At 39.7% G+C, this 22,979-nt stretch overlaps 1 protein-coding gene across 3 annotated transcripts in view; it reads left to right on the forward strand.

Moving 5' to 3' along the window:
* The window catches only part of ankrd11 (ankyrin repeat domain 11), a 122,291-nt gene that overhangs the window by 21,954 nt on the left and 77,358 nt on the right, over nt 1-22,979 (forward strand). For 2 of the 3 annotated variants that reach the window (XM_063474600.1, XM_063474616.1), the window contains exon 2: nt 6,168-6,247. The exons of the other annotated variant lie outside the window; for it this stretch is intronic. The gene's annotated coding sequence lies outside the window, so the exon portion shown is untranslated. The remainder of the gene's footprint in view (nt 1-6,167; nt 6,248-22,979) is intronic. 3 annotated transcript variants of the gene reach the window in all.

Below are 22,979 nucleotides of genomic sequence, written 5' to 3' on the forward strand. Positions count from 1 at the left end.
ATATTACTGCTTTGTCTCTACTGCTCTACTATTCTCTCTGCAGTGATCCTGAAAATAACCTCACATGAATCAATGTAAAGTACCTACCTAATGTTGGCTTAGCATAATGGTTCTAGTGTAAGTGGAGGGATTATCCACAAGACATATGTAAATAAGTGGCCCTCTGGAATAGGGCTGGGCCATATTCCAGAGGGCATTCATGGTAATACCGGTATAATGTTGGGCAACGATAAGAAAATGAAATATCGCGATAGAATATGGGTAAAACGTGCATGCGCAGTGCCTTTGTTTTCATACGCACATGGTGGACAAAGCATGGCGGCGACGGAGAATGAGAAGGGCGAAAGTGAAACGGATGAACCAGAATTGGTTTGTAAAAATGCTGCAACTTCAGTGGTGTGGAACTGGTTTAGCTTTCGTCCGTCAGATACACAACAAAGCACTATTTTTGGTAGAGCATGCTAGCGGGCCGTCATTATTACAGTGTTTTTTGAAAAATTCAACACTTTAAATCAATCCTTTGATTTTTCTGAAAATCGACAGTGCCCCTTATAATCCCATGTGCCTTATGTATGAATTCTAATTGTGTTTACTGACCTCGAACCAATTTTATGTGGTACACGGCGCTCGAAAATCTGTCAAATGTTTTAGTACGACTTTGCTAAGCTACGAACGCGCACCGCTTGATGGATTGTCGGAGTATTACGGCTATTGTAGGCAGGAGCCTCGCAGAGTGATACGTACTGTGCTTCAACATAATATTACGGTATTGTGTGTGTATAACCTCTAAGTTTTGTGGATATTCTACATGGTTATGCTCAGGATATGTCGGCCAGTTTTCACTGGAAATGCCTTTTGGTTAAACTGTCAGCAAGGAATTTGCATTTGCACTAGGGCTGCTCAATTAATCGAATTTTAATCGTGATTACGATCTGGGCTTTCAACGATCATTAAAAATGACTGAGCCGATTATTAGCTCCTCCTCTCGCGCTGCTCCGTGTGGCAAATCGAGCGCACCTCTCTGCGTTTCGAACAAGCGTCACAACAATTAAGAGGACCCGAGGAAAGCTCGGAAAGCTAGGAAAGCTAAGCAGAAGTTATTTGGTGAGGAGAGGATAATGGCTGCTGAAGAAAGAATGCCGTTGGTTGAAAAGAGAGGTAAAACGACTTAAGTGGTGTGGAAACATTATGGGTTCGCGGAGTCAGACGTGGATCAAGTAGACATAGTGTGGAAACTTTGCTACGGTGTCGTAGCTGCACCACAGAGCAACACTACAAATTTATTCAATCATTTGAAGACCGCTCACAAAGTGACATACGATCAAACAATGAAGGAACATAGAGAAAAAACTCTTGACAACACCTGCTTCATCCTCACAGACTTCCATTCACGCTACCCTGTACAACGCGACTAAATATCCCACCAGCTCCCAGAGACACAAGGAGATAACAAACGCGGTAACGTTTTCCTGGCCAAAGACTACTGCTCAATTAACACAGTGAACAACCAGTATTATGCAGTATTTTGAAGTTCACTAAACATAGATGTTTACATTTTTCATTTATTTTTTATATTGCAAACATTTGCACTGTTATCAGTATTTGCACACTATTTTATATTATTTTTTGACATCTTTAAAGCCATTATTCAATACATTGTTATTGTTAAATAAATATCGTCAAATAATCGAGATCTCAATTTCAGTGAAAATAATCGTGATTATCATTTTTGCCATAATCAAGCAGCCCTAATTTGCACTGTTAAATTTTTATATAACTTTAATGCACATAAAAAACAGCGGCTTGTTTAAGTGAAAATACATAGGGGTTTTTTTGTGGGGTTTTTTGCATTAATAAAGTTGTGGAGTTGTAAAGTATTTTGTCTAGTATCAATTATATCGTCAGTTATATCGTTATCGCAAATTTTCAAATGCATATCGTGATAAATATTTTTGGTCATATCGCCCTGCTCTACTCTGGAAGGACCTTGTTGTTTTTAGTGATTGAAATATTGATCTCATATACCCAAAAATTGTTCGTAGAGTTCTGTTTTTTGAGACATGAAATGACAGATGGAAGAACTGACCTGTTGTTTGTTGGCCATTGTGCTGGAGTTGTTTTGATGTGCAGGTCTCTATACCCAGGGGTGCACATAAGTGGTCCGCAGGTGCGTATTCGCTGTCAAAATAAAAGACACGCACCAGAAGAGAAGTTGCAACGCGCGTTTGCGTACATAAGATTTTCTGGAGGAGGACAGACATTTGTTTAGAACTCTTAAAGATGTCGAAGAAGCAAGCTCCTTTAAGCAATTGCTTTGGTGTTCCTCCACCTCCAAAGAAATGTCAGAAGGAGTCCGAACCGCAAAAGAAGCGCGTATTCTCGGAAAAGTGGTTGCAGGAGGTGAGCTGGCTTCAAACAAATGATGAACGCACAGAAATGTGGTGCAGAATATGCCGTGAAAATCCCACTCTAGTGGACAAAAACAGTGCCTTTTATATGTACGCAAACGCGCGTTGCAACTTCTTATTTGGTGCGCGTCTTCAGTCATTAACCTGACTGATGTCAGTCAGGTTAATGTTTTGTCTAATTTATTTTGACAGCGAATGCGCACCTGCGGACCACTTATGTGCACCCCTGTCTATACCACTTCCATAAATGATATGTTCCCCACATTGTTCACATTAGAATATTTTAACGATATGTTGTTAATATAAAGTTGAGAAATTCATGTTTTGTTTTTTTGTTTTTTTAAATCCAGATCTTGATGCCTGAATTTGAGCTGCTTCTGTACATTTGAGGTGCAATACTATTTGCATACTGCTTTTTGGTTATCTCTTTGTCTCTGATGATCTAAGTCAAATGCAAAAGAAATCTCCATACATAGCTCTTGAGATGTCTTTTATTTTGTCAGATGCACTAGCATTGGTTCACCCCATTCCATGTGTTCATTATTTCTAGTTTTTGCAGTACAGCATCTGTGATATCAAAGAAAAACACAACTTTTTGTTTCAGTCTCTTACCTCAGTAAAGTCCTGCAGTGTTTCTGGTCTGAATGCCCTTGCACGATGCCTATGTGGCCTGTGACACTCTTTATGAAATCAGACAAGGGCCTGAGCTGTTGTTCCAGGTTGGCTTTCAGCTGCCTCTGATCTGCTCTATGATAGGACAGCCAGACACAGAGCTGACTGGAGAGGTGCGCTATAGCCTTGGGGAGCACTGTCGAGTTTGTGTTTTATGGTCCAGACTTCTGATGAAAAACAAGTAGTGATTCAGGTTTGCAGGGTTTCAAGTGAAGCAAAAAAAGATATCTGTGCCCTGAAACCTGTGTTAAAACTTGCCTGTCCTCCTTAATCCCAAAACATCCAGAGAAGGCCTTTCTCTTTACACAAAGAGAAAACGCACTTCAGGTGCCACTAGTGGTCATTCACATGGAACTGTTGGTCTCTGTCCTCACTACACACAGTGAGTCTAGTCTTAAGTTTAAACGGCAGGACATTTGCAGTGTTGATACAGCTGACGAGATGGTTAGGTAAGTAAAGCTCTCTAAACTATGCCTCCGTCTTTTTTATTTTTTTATTTTGCTGCAACCAAATGTTTGAGTCAGTCTAGGCGCAGTACTATTCTCCAAGCTCCAGTGAAGAGATTTATCTCTTTCATCAGTCATAGTCTGTCAGCATCAAAGACGGGCTCTGATTCTTGTTGAAGGTCACCGTTAAAACCAGGGCTGGTCTCACTAGCTCGCTCACCTTAGAGCAGGGTTTAGAAAGGCTTGTAGAAGTGCATACATGTTGTAGCTTATTGCACCATGCATCACATATTCTTCTGTTCCTCGCTAACATGTGATCTGCAGTGCTGCAATAAAGTTGGCAAAGCAATCTGAAACACACTGCTGGTATTTCAGCAGCTTGATAATGGTGACAGTGAAGATGCAGAAGTGAATATGCAGACCTGTTGTCATGGTGATGCAGAGCTAGAAATGTCTTGTAATTATGCATGATCATGTTAAATGTTTGAAGTCAGCTCTGCATAGTTTGAAGTGGAGCCACACTTTAAGCAGGTGTTTCAACCTGTTGCATTAGTATAGAAACAAATCGTGCACAGTTGTATAGAAAACATGAAAACGTGTCAGCGTTTGGAGACGTCTACAGTCAAAAGTTAGGCTTTTATGGGACTGATGTCAGTCAGGTTAATGTTTTGTCTAAATTTGCCTGTTCAGTAGATTTTGTGCGTGTGCAGCACATATGTGTCACTCTCTCATGCTCTCCTTGTGTAGCTTAGTCAATGCTCTTTATCTAAGAAGAAACCATCAGTAAGAAGTTTGGCGGTTCCAGTAGGTAAACAACTGTTCCACCTTGGTGTTAGTTGGCTTTTGTTTCCTGAGCAATGCACACATATTTTGTGATTCTCACCGCAGATTTCATGTGAGCTGATTTCATACGCTGTGCACAAAGATGATGATCCATTTTTCTTTCTTGCTTATTTCATTGGCACCTGTTTGATTATCTCCCTGAAGATGGATATCTGTCATCTGTTCTGCACCATAGTTGAACTTATTATGTCACTCGTATTTCCTTAGCAGTTTCTTCTAAAAGAATTTGTGCAAAGGGACAGGTCGGCTGTCTTTTTTTTTTTTCTGTTTAACAGAGTATAATTAAAATATAAAACACTGCTCTCTTTGACATACTCTGCAATACAGGCTGAGCAGAATCAAATATGCATGTCAGTCAGTCATTTTTTAAGCAATGTATGTGTCTGCAGAAGCATTTTGTAGAAACCTGACAAAAATCTCAAATCTTACAAAGTTCTCTGGAGAAGGTAGTAGTGGTTGAGTCATGCTCAAAACAAGTTGTTTGTGCAACATGTTGTCTGAATTTGTCAAACAGTACAAATAGCTGGTCTGAGCTGTCATGCTGAAGGGGAAAGGAATGGGGATATTATACTTATTTTTTAATTAATTTTTTTAACAATAAGGGAACATATTTTCATTGTCTCTGGAGTGACACAATGTAGTGTTTTACTATATTGTACATATAACAGTTGTTAAATTTCAAACACTTTTATTCTTAGTAATATGGTGTGTTAAGCACTATAATGTGACTCGACAGATTAACCTTATCTACCAAAGTTGGCTTTGGTTTCATCATTATGGTCTTTGTCAGTTGGTTTTTTGTTGGGGTTTTTTTTTTTTTGTGATCAATAAGATGGATTGTCCTCATCCTGTATTACAAACTCTGTGAGGGTAGTGTTGTACTCCCTGTCTGGATTGTAACAATCCATCAATCCTGTACTTCCCACTGGGAAAGCCCCACAGGTTCCACTCCAGTACAAACACAAATGCACATCTAACCATCATCCTCCTTACCACTCAGGCCCTCCTAGGGAGGTCTGACCTTAATCCTGTCTTGCATTCACACTTGCAACCCTGCCTGTGCTAAAACTGAAAACAAGATTCTATTTGATTTTTCCTTTTAGTCCTGTTATAATGCATTATAGCATATAAAATGATGAAATACGTGTGGGTTCAGATTGGAGTTTTGTCCCAAAATCACCGGAATGCCAAACCCAACACTGGGCCCCTGTTAAATACCCTCCCATGTCCCGCTGCCTAAATCCTGATAAACCCTTGTCCTCATTGTGTGGTTGGACTGGGGGCAGGGCCAACAGCAGTACACTGACTTCAGGATTTCTCTGTATGCCATTACTTGTTGACCTGTCTCTGACCTATTTCATATAGTCACTTGTTGTTCAGAGGTTGAATTTTTTTCCAGACTTGAAAGCCATACAGTCATAAAAAGGATACTGGTGCATGGAAATTCAAATTGCGTGGACATGACATGCCCAGGCACGGAAGGTTAAGGATAAGGAAAAGTTTATCTTTGTAACATATTGAAATCACTTTGAAGCACATGAGGTAACATGTTTTGGATAAGACAAAGATGGGAGTATCTAGTGTTCAGTTGGAGGAGCAAATGTGGGGACAAAATGCTTCACTGCCTTTCTCAGTTAAATAACTAAGAGATCCTTTGAGGATAAATATTACCCTCTCCATCCATCTGAGTGTATTGCATAAAAATGTGAGACTCCTTGTGTTTTCCTGTTCAGTAATTTTATATATATATATATATATATATATTTTATTTTATTTTATTTTTTTTATCCTTTTTCAGAATTCGTGGATTCTGCAGCAGCAGGTGTGTTTTCTATTTGGATTTTAGCCCACTGACATTCTCCTACAGCCATGGAATCGGTATGTTGACAAATATAATTTTTTACTTGGTCTTTTTAGGCCTCTTTCACTGAACCTTTGTTAGTGAGAAGTTTCTTCTTAAAAATATGTTTTATGGCTGTTTGTTTCTTTTGAGGGCTTTTTGGGATTGGGAAGCATGTTATGTGCAAAGACATTCTTTATGAGGAGAGCACAGGAATCAAATGATATTCACATGGAGAAGTTTTCAGGTGTTTGCTATGGATTGGAGAGTTAGCTGCTTCTCTGAATTGACCTCTCTTTAGTTTAGGTGACCCTGTATTCATAGCTTGTTCTCCTGAAGTTCTTGACTAATTTGATTGTGATATATTTGTAGAGTCCCCCCAAGCATTAGATTTGGATATGTTGCAAGTAAACTTGTTGTCTGGCATGAAAAGCATTCAGATGGGTTTGTTGTTAGTCCCCCTTCAACGTTGTTAGCTCTCCTTACAGGAAAATTGAAGCTTACTGCTGACACATAATGCAAACCTAAAATAACATAGAATTTAATCAAGTTAGATTGGCTTAACTGTTGCAGGTGGCTTTTCTTGCTGTTTGAGTGTCATTCATTTTTAATATTACTGCATAGGTTTTTTAGTTTTTAACAGCTTTAAAATTAGGCAGATGATATTATCTTGTGTAAAACCAGTTTCTATTAAAGAAAAATGTAAAAATGGATAACTCCAGCTCTGGTGTGGTGTGGCAGTCTCTCCGTGTTATTCCCAACATGCCCTTTACTACCGAATATCTATTTTCAAATCCAGGTGTAACCAAATAAGCTAGAGTAATAATTCTTTTGGCATCTAAAACCAGACAAATTGGACTTGGATATACCGGATTTAACATGTCCCAGACCACTGTTTTCTTCCAATCGGGGGTTTGCAAAAATCACGTAAAAAGTGCATGGAACAACAAAAACATAATCCAAACAGTTTATCGATCTGATCAGCTGTTCAGAGCACCTCCTATATTGGCATATATGGCATCAAGTTGTCAGCATGAACCTCCATGTGGTTTCATGCTCACTGCTAACTACAAAAATAGGAAAAGATGTCATTTTCATGGGATTTGCAGTTTTTTATTTTCCCCAAAGCCTATCAAAGCTCCACTGGTGCTATGGCATCATCATATGGTATGTTTTAATACATTACTGGCTAAATTGAAATAAACATCACAATTGTGTTAACTGTTTATATGATGGCAAACATGTTTGTTGCAGTGCAGCTTATGTACTTAACAGTGGTTTGTTTCATTTTTAAAAAGCAAACTTTGTTATTCAGAATTTTTGCTGCAAATATATATCAGTTATAAAATGCCCTTTTTTTCTACTTATCATTAGACCCTTTACATGCACATATGTGCTTAAATGCTACAAGTAGTAGGATTTACTCTGTATTGTTAGGCATGCATGAGACTGTGCAGGAGATGCTTGTACCAACAGGCAGGCTGAAAGCTCAGCAGCCCCTGAGCTCTATCCATTGGAATGCATGTATTAAGAATAGGGCTTAGTGCAAGCCTAACCTCTGCTTTCCTGTCCCATTGTCAAAGGGTGTGTGTGTGCGTGTGTGTGTGCGTGTGTGTGTGTAACTGTAAAAAGTAGGTCACAGCTCCTGTAGTGCAGAACTAGCATGTGTCCAACAAAAGCCCTCCGTTACCCTCTATCTGTCTCACTCGCACATGCATTGCACACGCACAAACACATCTTTATGTTTGGTTAATGCGACTAGCTGAGAGCACAACCCATTTTATTGTACTTCTATCAACAAACACGCACTGCCTTGTGGCAGGAAATGCAGTAAAGTTGATAGCAGTTAAATATAATTCACAGATGAGATTGAAATAAAAGGGCAAAAAATAGTTGAATGTGTTGTTGTTGTTTGTTTTTGTTTTGTTTTTTTAAATCAGCTGCCGAAGGTTCAGCGTCTGGACCGTCTGCACTGCCCGACACCCAACAGCTGCGAGGCTGCCTGTGCACCTCTTCTTCTGCACAAATTCATCTCTCTCTGTTTTTGACTCGCTTGCGCTTCCTCCCCATCCGCCTCTCTCGCGTCTCTGTGCCTGTGGCCGTGCACTAGCAAGAGCAGCTTCTGTTTACCTCTCCGAGCTGCCTATATCTGCTTACTGTCAGTGGAAACCAAGGAAACTGATCACAAAGCTTATTATGGTGCCAGGAGTGGAACACATTGTGTGTGTGTGTGTGTGTGTGTGTGTGTGTGTGTGTGTGTGTGTGTGTTTGTGTGTGCGCGCCTGTGGGAGCTGAACACACATGCACACACACAAACCAGCCCTTTGCCACTCTCCTCCTCCCTCTCCTCATGTGATGCTGGTCACATGGTTTCCAGGCAAGCAGCTCAGTAAATCAGAATCAGACTTTTATTTTTAACCGCTTTAAATCCTCCACCTGGTCTCCGTGGTTAGCAGAATTGACTGAGGTTCCTGGTGATTACTTGTTCTTTTCTTTGCCCTGTGTGTTTCTTATTACCAACATGACTGTTTTGGTGTCATGCCTGCATGAGTTGTCTGCGTGAGTTTTATGTGGGGTTAACAGTGATCTGCTCGTACAAATGGTGCAGACATCATTTTAGCGTTATCTTTTCTCACATTCATTTTTCTCGGCCTGTAGTAGAGATTCCTGATCAAGATTGTGTAGCCGAATGGGTTGCATAACAGATTTTTCATAACATGACTGAAAGAAGAGGTTCTACTACAGTGGACCAAAGCCCCTACGCCGACTTCTTTATTAAACAGCATCCATACTGCATCTTTGACAGAAATGTTTAGCAAATATGTTTGTAGAACTACGTTTATGAGCTAGTGTCTTGTGTGAACTATGACCACCATTTATCTGTCCTCACTAGTAACCACCAGAAATACCAGCCAGTTAATCCATTTTTTTTTTTTTTTTATTATATGCAATTCCAGTTTTCTGTTGGTTGATGCCACCCACCACTAGCAGCCTCAACAGACGGCTGCACCCCTCTTTCCTTCTGTGTCTGGAAATTGTAAACAAGCAAGGTGAAAAGTAAGCAGATGACCGCTGAGTGAAGCAGCCAGTTCTGCAGCACTTTGTTGTAGAAAATGAGCGGTTGTATGTTGGCTGTGTCCGAGTAAACTGACACATGCGTAGCAGCATTCTGCACAGGCAGTGTGGACACTAACCTGTAACAACGAAAGGCTGCTGGCACACTAGATAAATTAATCTGAAGATGTGTAGCTGAAGCCCCATCCACATATGAAGTGATAGACTTGTCATGTCTATCCAGTGGCAATTCCAGGTTCGATTGCTGATTAACCAGTATCAGAGGTATCCTTTGATATGCCTTTTGTCTCCTGAAGTCAGGTTTGACTTTATGGTCTCTGGCCAGTATGTTGCCATTAACCACGTTCTGTGTGGACAGGAAGAACCACACAGATCTGCAGCATTTAAAATATGATTTGACTATCGAAGGATGCTAAATTCATATTTAGCACATGATTGTATCCTGTTTCAAATGTGTTCTTGTTTTTAGTCTTTCTCTGCTTTAAACAACTGATAAATTAGTCATTAGAAACATTCCTAAGTGATGGGAATGTGTCTTTACTGCATGGCTTCTGTCTCAGTCTATGCTGTAGCCAGCCATCAGCAGTGCTGATATAATTCTTTTATCTTTTAAAAGAGGAGCTGAGAGGGGAGATGTCTGGGTGTTCGATTTGGTGCAGATGAAAGGGAAAAATTCTTGTAATCACACCTCCTCCACTGGCTCCCTCACAACTCCCCTTCTATCTCCTCTTCCTTCTCTAAAGCAGGGCTTGTTCCTCAGTGGGGATTAGTGTGAGCGGCAGCTCTGAACAGGGAAGTGGGCCCTGCCAGTCACATTACATAACTCGCCCCCGCTACTGCGGCTCGGCATGGCCCGGCTGGAGAGACGACCATAGAGGCTTTGTTTTCCCAGCCTTCCCTTTTCCTCTCCTGTGCTACTGCTCCTCCTCCCCCTGAAGCAAACTGCATACTGATGCTGTATAGAAGGAGCCTGTTTACAGGGAACAGGCAAAGCACTGTGGTATGGAGTGTGGAGAAATACGCTAATAGCCACACTGAATGGCAGAGAGCTCACATCTTAGGCATAGGAATTTGAGGTCTGCTATAGGTTGTTGAGATTCAGGAAAATGGGAAGAGGGGGAATGCAGTACTAAACTTAACTTCCTACCCAGCGGCTCCATATCAGCATGTTGGACTTCGACTTGCATTTGATGTGAAATATTTCAAGGATCACAGGCTGTGAGAGAGTTTAACTACTCCCTGATTGTTTTTGTGTCATTGTCCTGTGCTTTTTTAGCACACTCACACAGACACCCTCTTCCCCACATGGCAGAATGCCATTTCTAGTGGGTAGTGAGTGGGAGGCCAGTCTTCCCCGTGTAATGAAGGTTTAGACCATTTAGCACTATGAGTGAGTGGAAGTAACTCGTAGGTGTGAGAGTGAAAAGAATACAAAGCATCGCATGGCGGCAGGCACATAAACACATCTTGCAGCATTGAGCTGCAAGATGTGTGTGCAAGATACTGCTGTTTTTTCTGCCATGAATTTGGGATAGTTAACAGATTATTTCAGTAGTGAAAAGTGGTGTAAGTAATTTGGCAGAACATGATTGACTCTTAGAAGCCATGGACATAGCAAATCCATTTATTCTGTTTGTAAGAATTTAATACCATGTCTTTAGAGACAGTTGACACCATATTTGCGAACCAACACATAATTGGGGGTGAAGAAGTTCAACTGTTACTACCTCTTTTCATAGATCATCGTTTTGTTTTGTTTTTTCTTTTTCATAATTTCTAACTTAATTTATGTGTCACTATATCAAGCAGTCTAGCTATGCCAGTAGGTTTTATTTTGAATGTTCATTTATGCATGGAATTTTCAAACCACGTGCAGTTATACTCGGTTTTCAAAAAAGGACTCCTATGAATTCCTAGGAGAGCAGAATTCAAATCAGCTCGTGGCACCAATTTCAGCCATTTTGGAAGGTATTAAATGAACATGTAGTCCAGTTTTTGGTTTTTTTCTTTTTCAATCCTCACAGAAAAATTGACACAGTTGTTTTTTTGTCAAAATTAAATTCTACAACTCTGTATTTGAACTCTGTTGGAAGCTACAAGAGAAATGCGGTCTGTTGTCTGATAACATGTCACCTTGACTTTACAATTGGGTGATTTTCACAGACCATAGGCAGAGGTGATATATCCAGACCAAGCCTCAAGAAACTTATCAGATCAGAGCAACTTGGACATTTTCAGAATAGCCAGAATAGCCAGCCAAACTAAATCAAAATAATGATTTATTTAAAATAAACCAAAACAAAAAAAAACCCATTCCATTAGTGGACCGAGGGGTACTGCAGAAAGGGGAAAAATACATTTTTCTTTTCAGCGCTTTTAACACGATTCAGATCTGGTTGCCATGGCGACTGTAACCTGCTGAACTGCTTGGCCCCCTCATCACTGTATGCTGCTATATTTCATACTGCATTTGTGCACAATCAGATTGGACATTTCTCTAATTTATTATTCTTTAGGGTTTTCTCTGTCTTTTTATTGTATATTTTTGTTAAAGAATGTGTGCGTATACAAAATGTTATACACCTAGAGAGAAAGAGAGAGAGGGAGAGAGAGTGTGAGTGGCCAACGCATTCAGTACTGTAAACATAGCATTTATATCTAATCCCGCTCCTATATTTGCTTAAAAACACACAAAATAGTGGTATCACTGCATAGCTATGAACACAGGATGTTGGTCTGCTTTCATCTATTTAAAAAAAAACAAAAACAAAAAAAACTTAAATCTGCTCTTGCTGGGAGGTCATGGTTGTTTCTCAGGCAGTGTTTTCCTCAAGCTAAAGTACATGTTAATACACGCACGCACAAAGAGGAAGTGTACCTGATGGTTAGACTGATTTAGGCTCACTGCTGCTTCATGATGTTGGTGGTCTATGAATTGCCAGCTACTTATTCTATCATCAGCCGGAACCCTGTATTTAAAAAACTAAAAGTCTCCTCGCTGAGTCACATTTTCTTCTTTCACTTCTTGTTTTTCGAACTGATCTTAAACATCACATCATAGCAGCTCACTTTCATTTTTGTCATGTGGCAGTATAATTATTGTTGGATTTATTTATTGTTAGAAGACGCTTGTCATTTCACAGTCATTTTGTAAAATTACAATTCTTACATTAGATTACATTCTTTTTCTATAGGCAGAAATCAGTTAAAATAATAACTTCCTCCATATTCTTCTAGATTATTTGTAAAAATTGAGAGGGCTATGCTCGTCTGGTTTGTATTTGTGTACTATCTCGGCTTCATCTCTACATTTTGAGACAGGCTTGAGTGCGCTTTCAGTGTGTCAGCCATGAGCCAAGTTCCCATCAAAGAGTAGCTGCTACACCAAAGACTGTGTTTAGATGTGACGGCTAATTTTAGAGCTGCTAGGCTGTTGTCCAAGGTGGGGGAGGATAAGATAACATTGAAGTAGTCCTCCCTTCCCTACACAGTTTGGTTTTGTTTGTCCATCCAATAACCCTCTTTCAGCCCCTGTGGCTGTTGTGCATAAATAGAAATGCTGGGTGGTGGTGATAGTGTGTGCAAGCCTAAATCGTATTCATGTTTTCAAGCTCTCAAATGTTGTCTTAGATCTCACTGACAAGTGCACAAGCAATGACACATGCTGTCGCGTGCCAACATTGTTTGATAGATTAAATAAGTGTTTGTATAATTGGTTAAGCGAACTTCAAAATTGGTGCTAAAAAAGAGGTTTTGGTTTTCCACCAAAAGGAAGCTTTTTGTAAGTGGGATTTAATATACTTAAAAAGTATTTACTAAATGGCAGAACAGGAAAAAGCATCAACTGCTTTTATGTCGGGTAACACAGACACATTTCCTTAATGGCGTGGACTAATCATGCAGATATGCATGGTCACCCTCCAAACGCCTATTGTGAGCAGGAATAACCCTTATTATTTATTATTGAAAGTGAGGACAGTGGAAAGATAACAAAGGGATTCATGTTGTCTTGTTTTCAGTTTCATGCTTCTGTGTCAGTTGTAATGGCTTAACCTGGATTAAGAGTTGGTATAAATTGCAAAACTTAACCGTATCTTTTACTGTGTTTAGTTTCTGTGCTACTCGGTAAATCTCCTCTCCTAGAACAGCAGTTAAAAAAAAAGGCAAGCAAAGGGCCATTAAATGTTGAATGAGTGCAGAGAGCGGCTAAGATCCGTACTCTACAGTTTCTAGCCATAATAGCACCGATAATGGACTGTGTTCTGATTTGTTTATGTCAGAAAAGCATCTGGTTTCAGGAAATTTAGCCCTGAGTGGGTGTAGATATGTTATTTGTTCTTTTATTTATTTATTTTCTGCCACTGATCTGAATTTCATCCATTCAAGCCATGCTCACACACAAACAGACCTACGAAATCCCAGTTACTCACTCACTGAGGCCGCACAACATATGTGGCAAAGCTGTCCCTGTCTGGCCCCACTCTCCAGTCCCTCTCGCAGCCACAGAGCAGTGACCTTGGTTTCAAGTAGCTATGCTCTGTTAGAAAGCCAACACCTCTCCGGGGATGGGCTGACCTTGTTGTCTGACACAGTGTAGTCTGCACGCCCCTCTCTCTGCCTCTCTCTTGTCTTTTCTCCTATTCACTCTCCCACACCTCAGTGTCAACAGCCTAAACAGAGTCCTTCTGTGTTAACTTCACCTTTGCAAATGCAGAATAGTATACTGCACAGGAGTAGCCCTCTATTGTTGTGTTGTTTCAGTGCAAATGCAGCAAGACTGCGAAGGTTCAGCAGGTTTGGGCCTCTCCCTAGCCAGGTGTTCCTTCATCAGACAGCCTGTCCTCTCAGTGACAACGCATGCTTTTTATAAGGGTGTGTGCAGCAGTGCCCACGGGTGTCCCCTTCCTTTCTGCCTCTGCCTTTGATTTCCTGCAGCTGTTCGGCTGTGTATGTGGCATGGATGGGTCCGAACATGAACACAACTGAAAGAGTTTTTATAGGTGGAGATTATTTTTTTTTTATGCTTCTCTACTAAGCTTATTTCTCTACTTCAGCCTTCTTGCTTTATATTGACTCTTTCTGTGCTTTTGGTGTTTAGTGTTATTGTTGACACTAAACACCCCCTAGTTTTCACTTGTGGATACAAAAAAAATGGGGATCAGTGTTTACGTGCACTCAAATTGTGATTATAATCATGAGTTCTGTGTGACTGACCATTCATCTAGTTCACATTAACGTCCTTAGCTTTACTGTGCTGTGTTTTGAATATTGTTGGAGATGTTTTAGAAAGGCTTCTTTAGCTTCAAGGCTTCTGAGTGGGTGTATCATTGTAGATACTTTACTGACAGCACAGTGAAAGAAAAAATAAAATGCTGGCCTTTATAACTGTAACTTCTCAGCCAAGGACAGATATCAAACATGGTCCTCAGAATCACTTCTTAGAAGAAAATTCAGGCCACTAGTTTAGTTCAGTGATTGAGAGGAAGACAAATGCTATATGGCTGAAATGCAGGGGGCACCAGGTTTGAGTCCAACCAAAATGGGCAAAAATGCCCATTTAATAACGATGAACATTCTGTGACAGGCTAACTTTACTGTTCTAAACATTAAACATTTTTAAAATATAGTTATAAAAATATAGTACATAGGTCTGGAGTTTTTCTTGTAGCTGTCTTTTCTTATGTTCTATGTGAATTTAGTAAAACTAAAGATATTCTCAAATGTTGAATAAAAAGGGACAAAAAAACCAGATCATTAGTATCTTGTTTATCGCTATCTGGAAAACATTTCCCCCTGTATATCACAAAGTGCTTTGCAAAAATACTCATACCTGTCAGCATGGTGGCTTTTGATGTGTGCAGTCCAGTTGTGTCTGTTTGTGTATGCTTTGCGTCAGGCTTTAGGCTGTGTAAAAGCTGGGCTGGGGCCAGCAGCCAGCCAGGAGGACAGACGAGGAAGCAGATGGATCTGTTTGGACTTAACCCTTCCCACGCCACTTCATCCTCTGGGCCTCGCCAAACCTGCACGTCTCTCTGCAGAGCAGAAGGAAGGGAGCGGAGTAGCTGACTGTGGGTGTGCATGAAGTTCGGGGGGATGGGATGCACACTGATGCTAATACCACCGAGCAAAGAAGATGGACACAAACCAGAACGAAAAGAGAGACTGTGTCTTTGCAGACTTTTAGTTACACAGTTTGTGTGTCATGAACTGTGCTAACACATGGCTCCTGCCTCCATGTTGGTCCTCTGCTGTCTCCCTCCAGCTCTTTCCCCTCCCTGGTGCACTTTGCTGTCTGCTTTCTCAGCCAAACCAGCACTTAGCTTGTTTGTCCTGGGACTATTTTGCTTTTTTCTGGGGTATAAAGTCATCATAACTTGTGAGATCCCTCGGCTCTCTGCCAACTGTTTTAGTCTGTGTTATTGCTCAGGCCGTCTTTCATTGATGGCGATTTCACCTTCAAATATATAATTACTGACACTTGTGTATTAAAACCCATTTGCCACAGACAGGCATCCATCTCTATCTCCTGTAAACTTGACTTGTTCAGCACATGTAAGCAGGAGTATGTCCTTAAAGTGGTTTCAGTGTGACCATACTGCATTGGCCTGTCCAATTTGTCTACAAGCATAACCATAGAGGGTTTGCATGTGACCTGAGCATTTGTCGACTTTCCCGCAGTTATTCCAAAATCTACAGCAAATGTCCAAAATGTATTATAAGCTATCAATACAAATACTCCCAAAATAGTCAATTAATAAAGCAGACATCTACTGATACGCACCAAGCAATGTAATGCTTTTTCTGCCTGTGTAGTAACACCCAAGCAAGTAGACAGTTGTTGGTCCTAGATTAAACATTCAGAAAAGACTATCAGTTCGATTAGACTCACTATTGCTCTTTAGACTGGTAATTTGTTATTGTACACATCCATACTCTGCAATATGATTTTAATTTTAAGCTTTGTTTACTACACTGTGTGTGACGTCAACTGAAGAGTAAACATTGTTTTTGAAAGCATTTTCATTTTCTTTTAGTTCCAGAAACACTCCCAACAGCAACATGTTACTAAAAATGTTCCTTAGGTTGTTTTGATAAAACAGGAAACACTTTCTTTCACTTTGCCCACTCCATTGTGTTTAGGGTGTAAAGTCATGTCAAAATATGTGACTACATGCCCTCTGTTTTAGTTGTTTTGGACTCACAAATTTGATGAAGGAATGTGAGGTCCTGGTTTAATGGCAAATCGATGGTTGCTGAGTAAAGTTTCTGGAAGACTCCCTTCCTGCTCTCTCTGTTAACCAGCGGACTGTAAATAGAAAACCCCAGGGGAGGATCAATACCACGTCTGCCTGTTGATAAGGAGGGAAGCTCACTCTCTGAAAGAGATGTTTTTCGTGTGTGTGTGTGTGTGTGTGTGTGTGTGTGCATGTCATATTGTATCTAAAAACATGCCACCAGCACTTTTTGTCACGTTACAGTGGTTGGGCAGGTTGGTTGACTTTGTCTTTTTGCCTGTCAAGCTTTGCCACAGGTTTTGAAGGACAACACACAGTTGTCTTGAGTGTTATCTTGGCTTCTCTGTAACATAGTGTCGTGTTTTTTTTCTCTAAAGGAACACATTTGTTAACAATAGCTTTGGTACCCCTTTAGCAGGCCTACCAACTACGCACCTTTTGCCACCACAACAACCAATACATTAAGCTACACTGTCTCCTCCCCCTTTCTCCTCCCCTTTGTCATCTACCAACAGAAGCGAGAGCTGAGTGTGGCATGGGGGTGGGTGGCGGGACAGACATCTGTGGTCCTTCCTCTTCAGCTCTCTCTGGGCTTCACTGAGTCAATGTTATTGTTCTCAGAGATGTAGATAACCATAACAGAAGGAGAGCAGGAGACCCACGGTCAACTAGAAAAGGGGGTGGAGCACTGAGGTTTTTGTTTGAAAGCTATCAAGTCTATAGTGTGGGTGTTTTATGGGGTCATGAGTGGTGGGGGTTGGGAAGGCATGGTCTATAAGGCCCTGACCTCTGATCTAAAAGATATATTCAGGACTTTTGCAAGACAGCTAGCTGTGCTTTATATTTCTTTTTATACTATTTTACTTGTTTCACCCAAAGAAGGGTTGTGTACTGATCTCTTTATTTAGCAGCCATCAAAACTGTTCTGTTCATGCAAGTTATTTTGTACCTCTTTCATCTTGTGACACTGTACTGACATCCTGAGAGATTAATTTTTTTAAATATCTGTCAGAGTCAGTTGGGTCTTAGTATTGCTTTTGTTCAGTGTTTTATTTAGTTTCATAGTAGTGTAAGCGCATATATATGTAGGTTTGAATATGTGATATGTGTAGGTTTTTCCCTTGTTTTTTAAATTTTTTTTTTTAATAGAAATACCATCTGATTAATTAGACATGTTTTTTTGCATAGGTCCTCAAAAGATGACCTTCCAGTTATGTCAATTTGTGTCTGTTTGTGTGGTACACCGCTTGTATTGGATAGTATTTACCAACTTTGAGAGTGCTTCTCTTCATTTGCCTCCATGCCCCTTGGGTTGGAGAAAATTAAGTAGTGTATGTTGATGTATCAGGTGTTTTAGAGACCTAGAGGACCAGTATGATCTATACTTTCGCTATTTGGCACTATTTATGTTATGTCTTGTGTGTGTGTGTGTGTGTGTGTGTGTGTGTGTGTGTGTGTGTGTGTGTGTGTGTGTGTGTGTTTTTTTTGCCTACCAACCTGAATTTTGAGGTCTGACAGCAAGACTTCAGATATATAAGGATGAATAAAGAAGGAGAACATGGGAATCTTAGGTGTGTCACATGGCATATTAAGGTTTCCATGTGTTTGGCTGGGAGACTTGAAAGGGGAAAAAGTGGATTATTTCATTTAAATTTCTGGGTTTGATTTTTATTTTTTTTTCCCGGCAATGTATTCCTTTTCCACTTCATTATTCAACATTTGCTCCAGTTGTGAGGGTTATATTTAGAAGTGTTGTTGGGGAAACCAACACTCTGTTTATCAAAGATAGTCGATGGCCTATTCCTTTGGTTTTAATGAACTGCAGCTCAGGGCAACTAAAAAATTATTTACAGAAACCCGTGGACATAATCCGTCTGGTCCTGTCACCTTTTTCCTGAGACTGTGATTATGTGTATTTGCTTTGTTTTTCCTGCATTTAAGGCGTCGTAAATGCACCCATCTTGTGAAGCTAGTAAATCAATGTAAACACAGAGTTTTGTTCAGTCTCCTGTTTTTAATGAATTAATTTGGTTAGCGTTTATAAAATATTGTGCCTTAAATGATGAAACACTAAAAATACGGTGAGTCAAAAGACAGAAATATCGATAGACCTTCCAATTATAGGCTTTGTCGTGTCTTTACCCATTTTGGTGTTACGTACAGCGAACACAATTATTTTAATTTGTTTGTTATTTCCTGCTCATATTCCCAAATCCCCATACTTTACCTGTGATTGGCTCTTACCCTGACATTTTTGTCTCACTCTATCTATTCAGCCCTAACCTCACCAAGCTATGAGTACTAGCCAGTCAGAGGCAAAGTTGGGGCTGAATATCATAGAACATGTGAAATTGAGAGTGATTAGTCTGATGAGAAGGCTTTAGGCTGATTAACACGACTTAACAGATGTTACATTTACAAAAGCTACAAATTGACCTGTTTGCTCTTTAAGTACATTTTACATTTTGTATCTATTGAAAGCAAACTTGTTAAAACCTTCTCTGAGCCACAGATTGCTGTTTTGTTTGGTTTTTGGTTTTTTGGTTTTTTCCCCCCCATGGCCAGAAGGGAGAGTGACTCACTTCATCCACCCTCACATTGAGAGGGTTTGTGTGCTTATGAGGAGCTAGTGCCGTGTGTGTGTATACGTGTGACAGTGATGTGTTCAGATAAGACATCAGAGGTGTGGTTACTGTCTATTTTCTGTCCTCCACCTTTATCTGTTGCTCCTGGCCACATCACAGAGCTTACTCAGCCACAGAACATGTAAGACTGTAGGTTTTTGTTTTGTCAGTCAGCTATAACCTCTGTGTACCCTTAAATCCTAAGTGAGAAGGAAAATGATAAAATATTGTAAATAATGAACAGTCCAAGCTGCTACCTCTGTACCCATTTTTTATATTCTTTCCAGGTACCATTATGCCATTGCAAAGAGCTCGTGACGCTTAGTGAATTTAGCCAGTTGTGCAGTATTCAAGTTTTTACGAACAAAGGTCTTTGCTGCTGAAAAAAGAAAAGAGGAAGATGAGCTTGACAAAACCTGATGGGGATGACTGACAGATGTGTAATGTCTTTTCAAGAGACATTAGCAATGATCTGCAAATCAACAACAACATTGTTGACCTCAAAGAACAGAGGACTGTTCTTTGAACTCCTTTGCGTACAGGAAACTGGAAAGTTGAGATTATGAATTGAGTAAAAGTTGAGCTAAATTTACATATGTATTTGCAAAGCCTATTGCATTAATTCTTAAATGTACCACAGAAGATGGCTGTGCTGTTCCAGGTCCAGAATTAAATGGCATGCATTCTGCACAGTCTTCTATATGGATATTGACATTGAAATGGCAAATAATCATTGCATTTTAACCACAGTGTTTGTAGACTGGCAAGTGTTGAATTATATGCACAAAATCACAACAACAATAGCTATTTTATATCTCTTAGTTCCATGCACAAAACCGCTGTGTGTGTGTGTGTGTGTGTGTGTGTGTGTGTGTGTGTGTCCGTGTGTCCCCTCCTCTTGGACCGCCAAGAGTTGAGCAACCATAGTTGATGCACAGGTTCAGCTTATTTTTACCTATATTAGATATATTGTAGTGTTGCCTAGCAGACATATAGTAATGGAATAAAATGAGCCATTCTTTGCATTTTTACACCTACACTTTATAAAAGCATTTTGGTCCATGAAAGTTGAATTACGCATGATACATTATTCCACTATTGTGTTGCCTGGCAAGCCATTTACCAATGGGCTAAAATGACCTGTTTTGACACACAACTTTTTGACTTTTTTTTTCAGTGTGATTAAGTATATCTAACATTAGCACAGTAATGGTATAGGCATATATGTGTAACACAAATTCAGAGGTCCCAGAGTGAAAATAACATGAAGTGGTCATCATGGAGTGTTTTGAAAACCACCACGCACATACTTGAAGTTGTTTGGGGTTTTTTGTTTTTTGTGTACAAGAGCACTGTCACGAATTTTTGTGAATGTGTCAGTTGTGAAATTCTGAAACAATCCAGATGTTTTGAATAACAAATGACCGATACCATTGTTTTTGTTTGCTTGGTTGGTTTTCTTTTTGTTAATTACTTAACCTGTTTGTGTCAGGGGAAACAATGATGTCTTGATTCTAAAAATAACAGCAGTTTTAAGTGCGATGAAGAGCTGAAATATCTTGAAATATTCAGTCCCTGCAGAATTGAAACAACACACCAGCTACTGCCATACATGGATGTCATCTGAGTCACCAAAGTCTAAATAAGATGAAACTGCGTTTGAATCTCTAGTTTTTGTAGCTGATGTCGTGGTATCATCTTTAGTACTCAGTGATCTTGACTAGGGCTGGGCCATATCATACCGTTCACAGTAATACCGGTATAATGTTCGGCAATGATTAGAAAATGAAATATCGCGATAGAATATGGGTAAAACCCGCATGCGCAGTGCCTTTGTTTGGCGGAAAAAGCATGGCGGCGATGGAGAATGAGAAGGGCGAAAGCGGATCGTTGAATGAAACAGATGAACCAGAATTGGTTTGTAAAAATGCTGCAACTTCAGTGGTGTGGAACTGGTTCGGCTTTCGTCCGTCAGATACACAACAAAGCACTATTTTTGGTAGAGCATGCTAGCGGGCCGTTGTTATTACCGTGTTTTTTTGGAAAATACGGCACACTTAAAATCAATCCTTTGATTTTTCTGAAAATCGACAGTGCCCCTTATAATCCTGTGCGCCTTTTGTATGAATTCTGGTTGTGTTTACTGACCTCGAAACGATTTTATGTGGTACACGGCGCTCGAAAACCTGTCAAATATTTTAGTACGACTTTGCTAAGCTACGAACCCGCACCGCTTGATGGATTGTCGGAGCATTACGGCTACCGTAGGCAGGAGCCTCGCGGAGTGATACGTACTGTGCTTCAACATAATATTACCGTATTGTGTGTGTATAACCTCTTTTTAAGTTTTGTGGATATTAAACATGGTTATGCTCAGGATATGTCGGCCAATTTCCACTGGAAATGCCTTTTGGTTAAACTGTCAGCAAGGAATTTGCATTTGCACTGTTAAATTTTTATATAACTTTAATGCACACAAAAAACAGCTGCTTGTTTAAGTAAAATACATCGATGGGGGGTTTTGTTTTTGCACTAATAAAGTTGTGGAGTTGTAAAGTATTTTGTCTAGTGTCAATTATATCGTCAGTTATATCGTTATTGCAAATTTTCAAATGTATATCGTGATAAATATTTTTGGTCATATCGCCCTGCTCTAATCTTGACTATAGTGCCCTCCATGTAAAATATAGTATTTAATATAAGTATATAAGAAAATAAATATAGTATTGTCTACTGCATTGCAGACTATAATGTTGATTTCAGATGGCTTCTTTTTTGTAGGTAGCAGTTTAATGTTCATATGAAACCTGTATGCCGTTGTATGGAAATACAAATGTAAAAGCTCCAATTTCGCACTTGGTGCAGTAGTTTGTATCTGTGTGTTGGCGCTGAAAACAACAAATAAAAAAGTGCCAACATTGCAAAGCTTATGACGTGCACTTCTGTTATGACTGTGTCTCAAAGGAGTTGATTCAGATCTATGGTGACTTTGAAGTGCTCCTTTGTGGTCCTGAAGTTTTGTTTTTCACTGACAGAAATGTAAAAAATAAATAAAGAAAGAAAAGATATTCCTTTGTCACACAGGACTAAGGGCATTTAGTTGTAAATGTAGAATAATCTTGCCAAAGAAGCATGAAGAGGCTTTGTTTTTGAAGTGAGCTCTTGTGTCAAAAAACAGTGATGCACTGATTCACTCTGAATTGGTATTGCTGTTACAGAACTTTCTATGTATGATTTGTGTAATTAATAACATCACTGTATAAATAAATAGGAATGATTATGAATAGAGCGTTGGTGTCTGTAGTTTGATTGGTCAGTAGTCTATTAAATGTTGCATTTTATTTTCTCTTTCTGTGTTTCATTTAGTGAAATGGGTTCAAGTGTTCCTTCCTCTTAAAATAGTGAATTACAACTGTTTGTATGCTACTGGATTGGTCATAGAAGCATGAATGTATGTGTGTGTTGTAAACGCAGTGGGTTGTTTTTTTTTGTTGTTTTTTTTCCATTTTATTTTTAGATTATTAATCATATTTGGGGAAGTCATCACATCAGCTTTGTTTGGTATCTATTGCAGTTTTTTTTGAGAAGTCCTTCAAATTTCCTCTTTTTTTTTTTGTCAAAAAGTGTCCTCTGATGTGGCTGAATGCCAGAACTGCAACAGTAAATTATTCTGCTCATGCCTGTCACACACAGTAAAAAGCCAGGAAGGAAATTTATGCTCTCACATAAATAAACAAGTGACTTGACAGATGTGGAAATGGATGGATCTGTGCTCAATTTCCAGAAGACGATAAAGACAGAATTTATTTTTTAACCATTAGGGCTGCACCTTGTTC

The sequence above is a fragment of the Pelmatolapia mariae genome, linkage group LG1 (genome assembly GCF_036321145.2).
Source record: "Pelmatolapia mariae isolate MD_Pm_ZW linkage group LG1, Pm_UMD_F_2, whole genome shotgun sequence".
NCBI lineage: Eukaryota > Metazoa > Chordata > Actinopteri > Cichliformes > Cichlidae > Pelmatolapia > Pelmatolapia mariae.